Genomic DNA, 10278 nt, shown 5'->3' on the forward strand with positions numbered 1-10278 from the left:
CCCATGAAGACCAATTTTAAAACCTGCCAGACATAACTCATACCAAGACACCTTTCTTCTGATCTGCAGCTTTCCAGACCTGCCCTGGGTGGGGTCTTCTCACGAAGAAAGGGAGTGAAGCTGCCTGCACAACCTCCTTTCCATTGTCCTTTGAGTTCGGCCCAAGAGCTGGGCAGCTGTCTTCAAAACACTCCACATACCCCTCCCTGGGCTCCAGCCCTGCGCCTTCCCTTTACCAGTGAAAACCGAGTATGGAGGTTTACGGGGACCACACTGCAGGATCCCTGTCTTCCTGGTCAAAGGAGCTAAGCCAGACTTCTGGCCTCTCAGGTTGAAGGGAGCATGAGTGAGTGCTGGCATGGGACAAACCAGTTCCCTGGAGGGAACAGCCACCCCCTACGTAGAACCTGGCTGCTTTTATTTGCCTCCCCAAGTCTTATCACCACTCCATTGGCCAAACTCCTTTGGTGGGAAGGGTGTCGGAGGGTGATGGTCTAGGGTTAACACTCACTGCCTGCCTAAGAAGTCTGCTCTATCTCTAGCTGATTGGTCTACCTGGGAAATCTCCAGGAGAATTCTGCATCACAGTCCCTACCATCTCTCTAAGAATCCAGGAGAGGTGAAGAAATTAGATATAGACAGGGGAAAGCCAGAGACCAAGATTATGAAGAGGTACTCAAATATTCGTGCAGGAAGAGAGGGAGGAGTCATCCGCCTACATTGTAGTTGTGCAAGTCCTGACTTGTAGATTCCAGTTCAAGGGAAGATCATAATTGTAATGGATTGAATGGAGACTGAATAGGATCCACCCAGCTTGTGTTAAGAATAGAACATCTTCTGTGAATAGATGAAAAATGTGTGGAAGGGGGCACCCAGATTTGAACCAGGGACCTCTTGATCTGCAGTCAAATGCTCTACCCCTGAGCTATACCCCCTTACTTGTTTTGGGTGTCTAATAAGCTCCTTTCACCTTCATAGTCACACCCAGGCCTCCTACAATATACTTGAAGTTTCTAGAGGTTTTGTAGAACCAGCCTATGATTCTTGGCTAAATTCATCACAGAAAAGTCCTTTCCTAGTCCCCAGGGTCCCTATTCCTACACAGCTCACTTGTCTGCACTTCACCCCTCTTTGCCTATCTTTGGTTAACAGCAGCAGCAGGGAGAAGCATTGCCATTTGTTACTGGAAGGGCCTTTAGGAGTTACATGTGGGACTTTCTCTGGTTATACACTGCAAAGCAGCAGTTTGAAGAAATCCTTCACAATCTTTCTTAAGACACATTCAGTATCTATATCTGAAGACTGCTCCACTCTGTGGATCTGTGAAGTAAACCCTGAGGGTGCTGGTTGAGAAGCTGGAGAACTTCCTGGGAAGTATCATGGAGTCAACACAACATGAGGACCATTCAAGGCATCTAGATTTGAGTCAGGGAGTGCTGGAGCTACAGTGGCGAGCTCAGCCCTGAGCTACGCCTACACTCCTTGGACCTGGATGTTTTTAAATGTCATATATATTTTTGTTTTTATCAAAGTATCTTGTGCAATTATTTTTAAAAGTCAATATTGTTTCCAAAGCTTATTAAAAAACAGCAACCAAAAAACCTCAATCTTTTGTATTTTCCTCTGGCCACTCTCCATACTTTTGGCTATTTCTTTTAGTCTATTTTCCTGTATGATTTTAAATAATATAAATATGTCATAGTATGCTATGTATAATTTAATCAGGTTTAGACACTTATTGACTTACTTTTGTAGATGAGTGTTATAACTTTTATGCCTCCTTCCCTTCTAAGTTTCCCATATATTTTTATTTTGACTTTTGATTAAGTTATCTTCTATGTTTTTACCATTATTATTATTTAGTAGTGTATGTGGCATATATGTATAGAGATAAGTAGAACTAGAAATTCTGGTAGAACTTTTTGTTTTTCCTGAAGTTAGTGATAGCCTCATGTTTTCAACTGCTTAATTTCCTTTGAATATTTAACTAAGATTTTCCACAACCTTTAATTGCTCTATAAAATGTCTCTCAAAATAACTTTACACACTGTGAAAGCTGTCAGATAATTTCTACTTCTTTTTTAGTTTTTGCTTTTTTTTTTTTTATGTATAGATTTTTGCCATAGGGCATGGGTGCTCGCCAGAGAGACAGAGACAGAAAGTAAGAAATCACACCCCAGGGGAGATGGCCATGCTGCAATCCCTTCTCCCCCATTCTCCTCTTGGGATTTTGGGCAGGCACACACACTTGGCATGAATTTGAAGCTGCCGTGTCCTGTACTCAAACTGCAGAGGTCCAGCAACATAGCCATTATGCCATCTGCTGGTTCCTGTTGCTTTATTGTAGTCATCCAGGTTCCTTTTCATTTTGGTGTGGTTACCCTGGGATACATTAGCCTGCTACACAGCTGATGCACTGGGACTTCCTTCACTCTCAACAGGACATTATTTTCACTCCTCTCTTCTAAAGGGGAGGTCCCACTTTTCTGAGTTCAAAGTCTTGAATGTTTCTTAGTTTGTCATTTAGCAGAAGATTTCTTCCTGTTGCTTTCTATGAAAGGTAACTGGAGGTAAAAAGTTTTGAGAACTTGAATGCCTGAAAATATAAGTAATTCCACCCACATTCTTGAATAACAGTCGGCATGAGCATAGATTTCTATGAACAAATTGTACTCCTTTGTATTGTGAAGGATGTTTTCTGTTGCCTTCTGCTGTTTAGTATTGCTGTTGAAAAGTCAACTGTTAAAGCCAGGGAGTGGCAAAGGGGTGAAGCACAATGCTCTGTGAGGCTGAGTCACGTGAGAGGGTTCTGGCTGCACATCAGAGGCCTCTCTCAGTGTGCTGGACTGTACATGTCTGTGCCTGTGATCCAGGGCTGGCTGAAGCTGGGAGTGGATCATGGCACCGAGACCCTGCTGGGGGTTCAGTCTTTCTGTCTCTCTCTCCGTCTCTCTCTCACTTATGGAAGAAATAAACTTTTTAAAAAGTGAAATGCCATGTGATTCCATCTTCTTTGTCCATCACCTGTTTCTTTCACTCTTTAAGTTTTTAAGATCTTCTTTCAGTCTGGCTTTCTGTGATTTCATTATGAGGTACATGGTCAGGATCATTTTTGTTCATTATGCTGACTAGTTGGAGCTCTTTTCAATTATAATAGAAAACATGGGGACCAGCAGGTGACATAAGGGTTACATTGCTGGACTCCCACATAGTAGACCACAGTTCGAGTCCAATACCTGGAGGCTTAAAACTCACACCGGCATGTGTGCATGCATACCCAAAATCCCCAGAAGAGAATGGAGGAGAAGGGATCGCAGCACGGCTATCCCCACTGGGGGCGGGGTGGGGGGGTGATTTCCAGCAAGTGCACGTGGCCTATAGCAAATATCTCTCTCTAAAAAGAAAAAGAAAGTAAGAAATCATGTCCTTTTTTTTTAAGGCAATTTTCCTCCCCCCTCCATTATTCTTTTTCAGGAACTTTTCTTAATTTGTTTCTTTCTTTCTTTCTTTCTTTTTGGAGAGGTTTTTGCTATAGGGCACGTGCACTCACCAGAAAGACAGAGAGAGAGAGAGAAAGTGAGAAATCACCGCTCGGAGGGGTTGGCCTCGCTGCAATCCCTTCTCCATTCTCCTCTTGGGATCTTGGGCAGCACACACACATGCTGGGCGTGAGTTTAAGCCACCGGGTCTGGGACTCAAACCGCAGTCGACTACATGGGAGTCCAGCAACATAGCCATTTCGCCAACTGCTGGTCCCAACTTTCATCAGTTTGTTTCTACACATTCTGGTTTCGGCCTCTAATTTTATTATTTTCATCTCTCTTACTATCTTTTCCTTTGACTTTTTGTTTCGTTTTATTTTTTAGGAAAATTCCTCCAGTTTATTCCTCCAAACTTTCTTTTCAATTTTTTATGTCCCCTATTCTTTCTAAAATTTTTTTTCTAAGAGCTCTTTTTCATTTTATAGTGGATACTTTCCATATATCATCTCTTCTTATTTCACAGATAACATATTTTCTCATATTTTTCTCGGGATATTAATTATTTGCTCTTAAGTTTTCTTCCTCCAGCCAACAGTTCAGTTGGCCACCCGCAGTTCTGCCCACACAGGGACAATAGCTGGTCAAATTCTCTTTTCTGGATGCTTAACATAATAGGCACAGAGAAAGCCCAGGAGACCTGACAACAGAACACGAAGCTGAAAAGAGGCACAAAGAATGGCTACAACTGACACAAATATGGAGCCAGCCTCATGGCGAGTGGTTAAGGTACCTGTGCCCATGGTTTGAATCCCAGCCCCAGCAGCTGGAAAAAACAGGCCAGGCACATATGCATGCATGCCCCAATTCCTGACAGGATGGAGAAGCAGAGGAGAAGGGACTCCAGCATGACCATGCTCCTTGGGGGGTGCTTTCCCACTCTCCTTCTGTCTTCCTGTCTCTCTCTGGTGAGTGCACTTGCCCTCTGGTGCACACACACACACACACACACACACTGACTCTGTTGAACAGTTAGTGCACAGAAGTGACGGGTGTGGTACAGGTGTTTGTAGGGAACCATCAAGCGTTGACGGGGGAGTACGCGTGAGGTCCTGTTGGAGAAGTGGTGCTCTCGTTCCTGAGTCCCCACATTTGTTAATGATGTTGAGAGACACATCCCAGGCTCCACAGGCCCAGCTGTCTGATCATTTCCGGATTCCATGAAAAGCCCATGCCCCTCCCCCCACTTTCTTCTTCTTTTTTAAAAGATTATTTTATTTAACTTTATTTATTTATTTATTTTAATTTGACCAGAGAGGGACAGAGTGAGAGTCAGAGAGAAAGAGATGGAAAGTAAGAAAGCCAGCCGCCAGATCTGGGACTCAAACCATGGTCACCCATGTGGGAGTCCAGTGCCTTTAACCACGCCACTTGCTGGCCCCTCCCACTTTCTTCTAACAACCCCTGCCTGCCGTGGGGCTGAGAAGCTCTGCTCCTTGTAAGCAGCAGGGGCATCATCAGGGAGGGGGCTGGCTGTCTATCTTCCTGTATAATTTTAAATAATATAAGTATGTCAAAATATGCTATGTCTCAGTGAGGTTTAGATGTTTACCAACTTACTTTTGTAGATGAGTGCTATAACGCCTTCCCTTCTAAGTTGGCCTCCCAGGAAGATCTCAGCTTGATTTCTGTGTCTAGGCCTCATCTTTCTACAGCATTAGAATTTCCCCCCACAAAGCCACAATTTCCAAAAACGTGAGCGCTACAGACAACCCTAGACCTTCCCAGCTGCGGGAATTTACACTCCCTAGCCAGGGCTGCCCCTTCACAACAGTCAGAAGACAACAGGAGGGTCTACGGAGAGGCTGAGGGGAGCATGGTGGTGGCTGGATGGCCTCTGGAGCCTCCACCACCCAGACCAGAACCTCCTGGCCCAGGCCTGACCCAGAGCAGGGCTCTCCTCTAAAGATCGGGAAACACAAGCAGTGCCCGTTCCTTTGTGTAAGTTCCAGCCAATCCCAGCTTCCCATAACCATGCCCAGTAGGTCACAGGTCCTGAACGTCGCCCTCACCATGATGAACGTGAGCCCTTTCTGGGTCCCCTTTAGCGTCTCTCACAGCTGGCGCCTTCAGCACAGGGACATGTCGACCAGATTCTCCGAGGGTGAGCTTGTTTACAAATTTCAGCAGCTTACTAGGCACCAGAAGAGCCCAATGAAGTTGGAGATTCTAGCTTGTCTTCCCTGTCCCTCGAGGGACATCTGCTCAGACAGCCAGAGGAGGCCACAGGGCAGGAGTAACAGCAGCCTGCCAGGGAGAGTGAAGCCACTCTGGGCATGGAGAAAGAGCATCAGGCCACAGAGCTTGGGCTCAGAGAAAGGTCAGAGATGCAGCTTGTGCAGACCAAGGCCAGCGTGCCGTGGGCCCTACTTCGAGTCCAAATGGCCTTGACCTGGCCATTTTTTCAGTCAGCAAATATGGTTCTGACCGTCTCAGTACTTTCCCTGCCTGGAAGTCTAGAGCCTAATCTATAGTCCAGACATACAACTGCACAGACTGGAACCCTGAGAAGCCCCTCACCCTTGGGCACAGCCTCGCCCCACACCCAGGCCCTCCCTGCACAGGGCCCTCCCTGCACAGGGCCCACCTGCACAGCATCCTCCCTGCACAGGGCCCTCCTGCACAGCACTCTCCTGCACAGCAACCTCCCTACACAGCACCCTCCCTACACAGCACCCTCCTGCACAGGGCCCTCCCTACACAGCACTCTCCTGCACAGCACCCTCCCTGCACAGCACCCTCCTGCACAGCACCCTCCCGCACAGCACCCTCCCTGCACAGCACCCTCCTGCACAGCAACCTCCCTACACAGCACCCTCCCTGCACAGCACCCTCCTGCACAGCACCCTCCCTGCACAGCACCCTCCTGCACAGCACTCTCCTGCACAGCACCCTCCCTGCACAGCACCCTCCTGCACAGCACTCTCCTGCACAGCACCCTCCCTGCACAGCACCCTCCGGCACAGCACCCTCCTGCACAGCACCCTCCCTGCACATCATCCTCCCTGCACAACACCCTCCTGCACAGCACCCCCCTGCACAGCACCCCCCTGCACAGCACCCTCCCGCACAGCACCCTCCAAGTCTCCTCTCTTGCCAGGTCCAGACAGATGCAGCTCTCCAAAGACTGTGGCTTACCCTGAAAAGGAACTATATTTCCTTGGGCTTTTTCTTTCTTTCTTTCTTTTTTTTTTTTTTTTTGAGAGGTTTTTTTATTTTGCTATAGGGCATGTGCGCTCACCAGACAGACAGAGAGAGACAGAGAGATAGAAAGCGAGAAATCACCCCCCAGGGGGGATGGTCACGCCGCAATCCCTTCTCCTCCATTCTCCTCTCAGGATCTTGGGCACGCACACACATGCGCCCGGCATGAGTTTTAAGCCACCAGGTCCGGGATGCGAACCACAGTCGACTACATGGGAGTCCAGCGACACAGCCATTACACCAACTGCTGGTCCCTCCTTGAGCTTTTAAAAAGTCTGAGTCCCCAGGAGAAAGACACACCTGGACTTGATGCTCGGTTTTCTTACCCAGCCAAAGCAGAGGCCCTTCTACAGAGCGGGTGTTGCCTCTCCGCCCTGGCTCCAGGGCCTGCTCCAGAAAGTTGGGGGCTCACATCACAGGTTTCTCGGTCCCTCCTCACCTGCTTCTGGGGATCCCTTCCCTGCAGAGACCTAGAAGTAGGAGCCTGGGCTGAGCAGGGGTGAGGAAGGGCGTCAGGGCAGGAGTGCTGATGAGGAGCTGCAGCCCCCCACAAAAAGACAACTGGCACAGAGGGTGCAGAAAACAGAAAGCCTGGAGGGCTGGAAAAGATGGAGGATGTCCTGCGCCCAGCAGAGGGACCCAGACCCTGGGTGTGAACATACAACACTTCAGCCCCGACCTCCCGCCCCAGCGCTGCCCGTCTCCCAGCCTCCCTTCTCCTCTCCCTGGGCTCTGTCCCAGGCACTTGAGGGAACTTCTCAGCTGGCCTTCCTGAGCTTTCTGTCACCTGCACTGCACCTGCCTGGGGCTCAGCAATGGCAGGCCAGCACCCACACCACACTGGAGCGCCTCACCCCTTAAATGTAAAAGGGAGCTGACTTTCCCCTTAAAACACGGTGGTAGAGGCAGGCGGGTGGTGCGGCGGTTAAGGGGTTGGACTCCCACATGGCCACCAGACCGTGGTTTGAGTCCCAGACCTAGTGACTTGCTTTCTCACTTTCCCTCTCTTTGGTCAAATTGAATAATAATAATGATAATAAAGTTAAATAAATGGTTCTTTAAAAAACATACTGGTGGGGCTAGGAGTTAGCATAATGGCTATGTCACTAAACTCCCATGTGGTTGACCACAGTTCAAGTCCTGGACCCGGTGGCTTAAATTCACGCTAGGCGTATGTGTGTGTGTGCCCAAGATCCCGAGAGGAGAAAGGAGGAGAAGGGATTGCAGCATGGCCATTCCCTCTGGGGGTGATTTCTCATTTTATGTCTCTCTGTCTCTCTCTGGTGAGCGCATGCGCCCTATAGCAAAAACCTCTCCAAAAAAGTAAAAACATACTGGTAGTTGTCTCTTGGGCTAATGTTCTGTACGAGTAAGCAGACTGCAGCTACAGTTACATTTCCTAGACTGTTAGGATTCCCTTGTTTCTGGTGGGGTCGGGGGCTCTGCCAGATTATGCAAGACTAATACCACTTGTGCTTCTAGCAACAGCTGCTGGTGGCTTTGAGTCTATGGCGAGGTCCGATGGAGTGAGTGAAGCAGGGCTTGAGAGGTAAGAGAGGCCGCCTGCGTCCCCACGAAGAGTTTGAGGTGGTGCACAGAGCGGGAAACACGCGCGTGAAGTCTGACGCCATTCGCAGAAGAGAGCTGAATAGGAGCCCCACCCGGTAATGATGCGGTTCTATCCACCTGCAATGAGAATGCCCACAAGGGACAGCTGACCTGCCAGCTGGCCAGTGCCACAGTGACCGAGCAGCGAGTCGGGCAGTGAGGCAGCTGCTGTTGGCAGCCTTCCTGCCAGAGCCCGCCCGGTCAGCGCTGCTGCAGTCCACCTCGTTCACCTTGCCGGACAGCGTGCTGTGGCTTCCTCACCGCAGGGCGCCTTGGGAGCGTCTGCATTTCCCGAGTTCCTATTATGAAGCAGGTGATGGGGTCCCTCTGGGAACGTGGCGGACAGCGAATAACCCCAGAGTGTGGCATGAGGGTGTGGGGCCTCCTGGCTGACAGTGGCCCTTAGCCCTCCTTGTCCTACTTTGATCCCCTCACTCTGTATAGACCCCACAGGGCAGCTCAGGACAATGCCCTGCAATAGCTAGTCCCTGGGGACAGGTTTCAAGAGGAGTCAAAGGGACCAGCAAGTGGCATGATGGTTAAGGTGCTGGATTCCCACATGGCTGACCACAGTTTGAGTCTCGAGCCTGGTGGCTTGCTTTTTTGCTTGCTCTCTCTCTCTCTCTCTCTGTCTCTCTCTGGTGAGCACGTGTGCCCCATAGTAAATTTAATAATAATAATAATTGTTTGGACCAGCAAATGACATAATGGTTATGTCACCAGACTCCCATGTAGTCAACTGAGGTTCAAGTCCTGGATACAGTGACTTAAAACACACCAGGCGCACGTGCGTGCTCACCCAAGATCCCAAGAGGACAATGGAGGAGAAGGGATTGCGGCATGGCCATCCCCCTGGGAGGTGATTTCTCACTTTCTATCTCTCTATCTCTTCCTGTCTCTCTGGCAAGCGTATGAGACCTATAACAAAAATCTCTAAATAAATAAATAATAATAAATACATCTTTTAAAAAAATTGTTTTAAAAAAAGGAGTCAAAGTCTGCCCCTCACCCCCACAGAGGTGGTTCACGTGGTGAGATCATCCTGACCACAGAGAGGGCCAAGCTGGAGGCTCTAAGGATTAGCCTTAGAGGGAACCAGCAGTTAGCGTAATGGCTATGTCGCTGGACTCCCATGTAGTCGACCATGGTTCGCGTCCCGGACCCAGCAGCTTAAAACTCATGCCGGGTGCATGTGCGTGCATGCCCAAGATCCCGAGAGGAGAATGGAGGAGAAGGGATTGCGGAGTGGCCATCCCCCCTGGGGGCTGATTTCTCGCTTTCTGTCTCTATGTGTCTCTCTCTGTCTGGTCAAAAAAAAAAAAATAGGATTAGCCTTAGTGAGGGGACAGAGCCAGCCCTGGAGAAGTTCACCCGGGGCTGCAAGAAACTAGGTGGCTTCCCAGCATAGATCAAAACTCCGTCTGTCTTCTCTTCTCTTCTCTCTTGCAGGAAGACTTCATACCTTGAGACCCCTGTTTGATCAACAATCGGGAACCAGCAGTTAGCGTAATGGCTATGTCGCTGGACTCCCACGTAGTCGACCACGGTTCGTGTCCCGGACCCGGTGGCTTAAAACTCACGCCAGGCGCGTGTGCGTGCGTGCCCAAGATCTCGAGAGGAGAATGGAGGAGAAGGGATTGCGGCGTGACCATCCCCCCTGGGGGGTGATTTCTCGCTTTCTGTCTCTATGTCTCTCTCTGTCTGTCTGGCGAGCACACGCGCCCTACAGTGAAAATCTCTCAAAAAAAAAAAACCCTGGGTGTGGGGGAGGGAGGATGACGCGCCTGGCCTGAAGCAGAACCCTCTCTGGCCCAGCGCTGTGGGTCGCATCCTCACTTATTACACCTGCCTCTAATGAGCACCTGTGTCGTTTCACCCACAGTATCTCTTTTTGGCCAGTCAGTGGAAACAGCTTCACTGCAAATAA

The 10278-nt window shown here is 49.3% G+C and overlaps 1 non-coding gene across 1 annotated transcript; it reads right to left on the reverse strand.

Moving 5' to 3' along the window:
* Window positions 1-863: 863 nt before the first annotated feature.
* On the reverse strand, window positions 864-935 carry TRNAC-GCA (transfer RNA cysteine (anticodon GCA)). The gene has a single exon. It is a non-coding gene; the product is annotated as a tRNA-Cys (tRNA).
* Between the last annotated feature and the right edge of the window lie 9343 nt (window positions 936-10278).

Source organism: Tupaia chinensis, unplaced genomic scaffold (genome assembly GCF_000334495.1).
Source record: "Tupaia chinensis unplaced genomic scaffold, TupChi_1.0 Scaffold000010_1, whole genome shotgun sequence".
Lineage (NCBI taxonomy): Eukaryota > Metazoa > Chordata > Mammalia > Scandentia > Tupaiidae > Tupaia > Tupaia belangeri.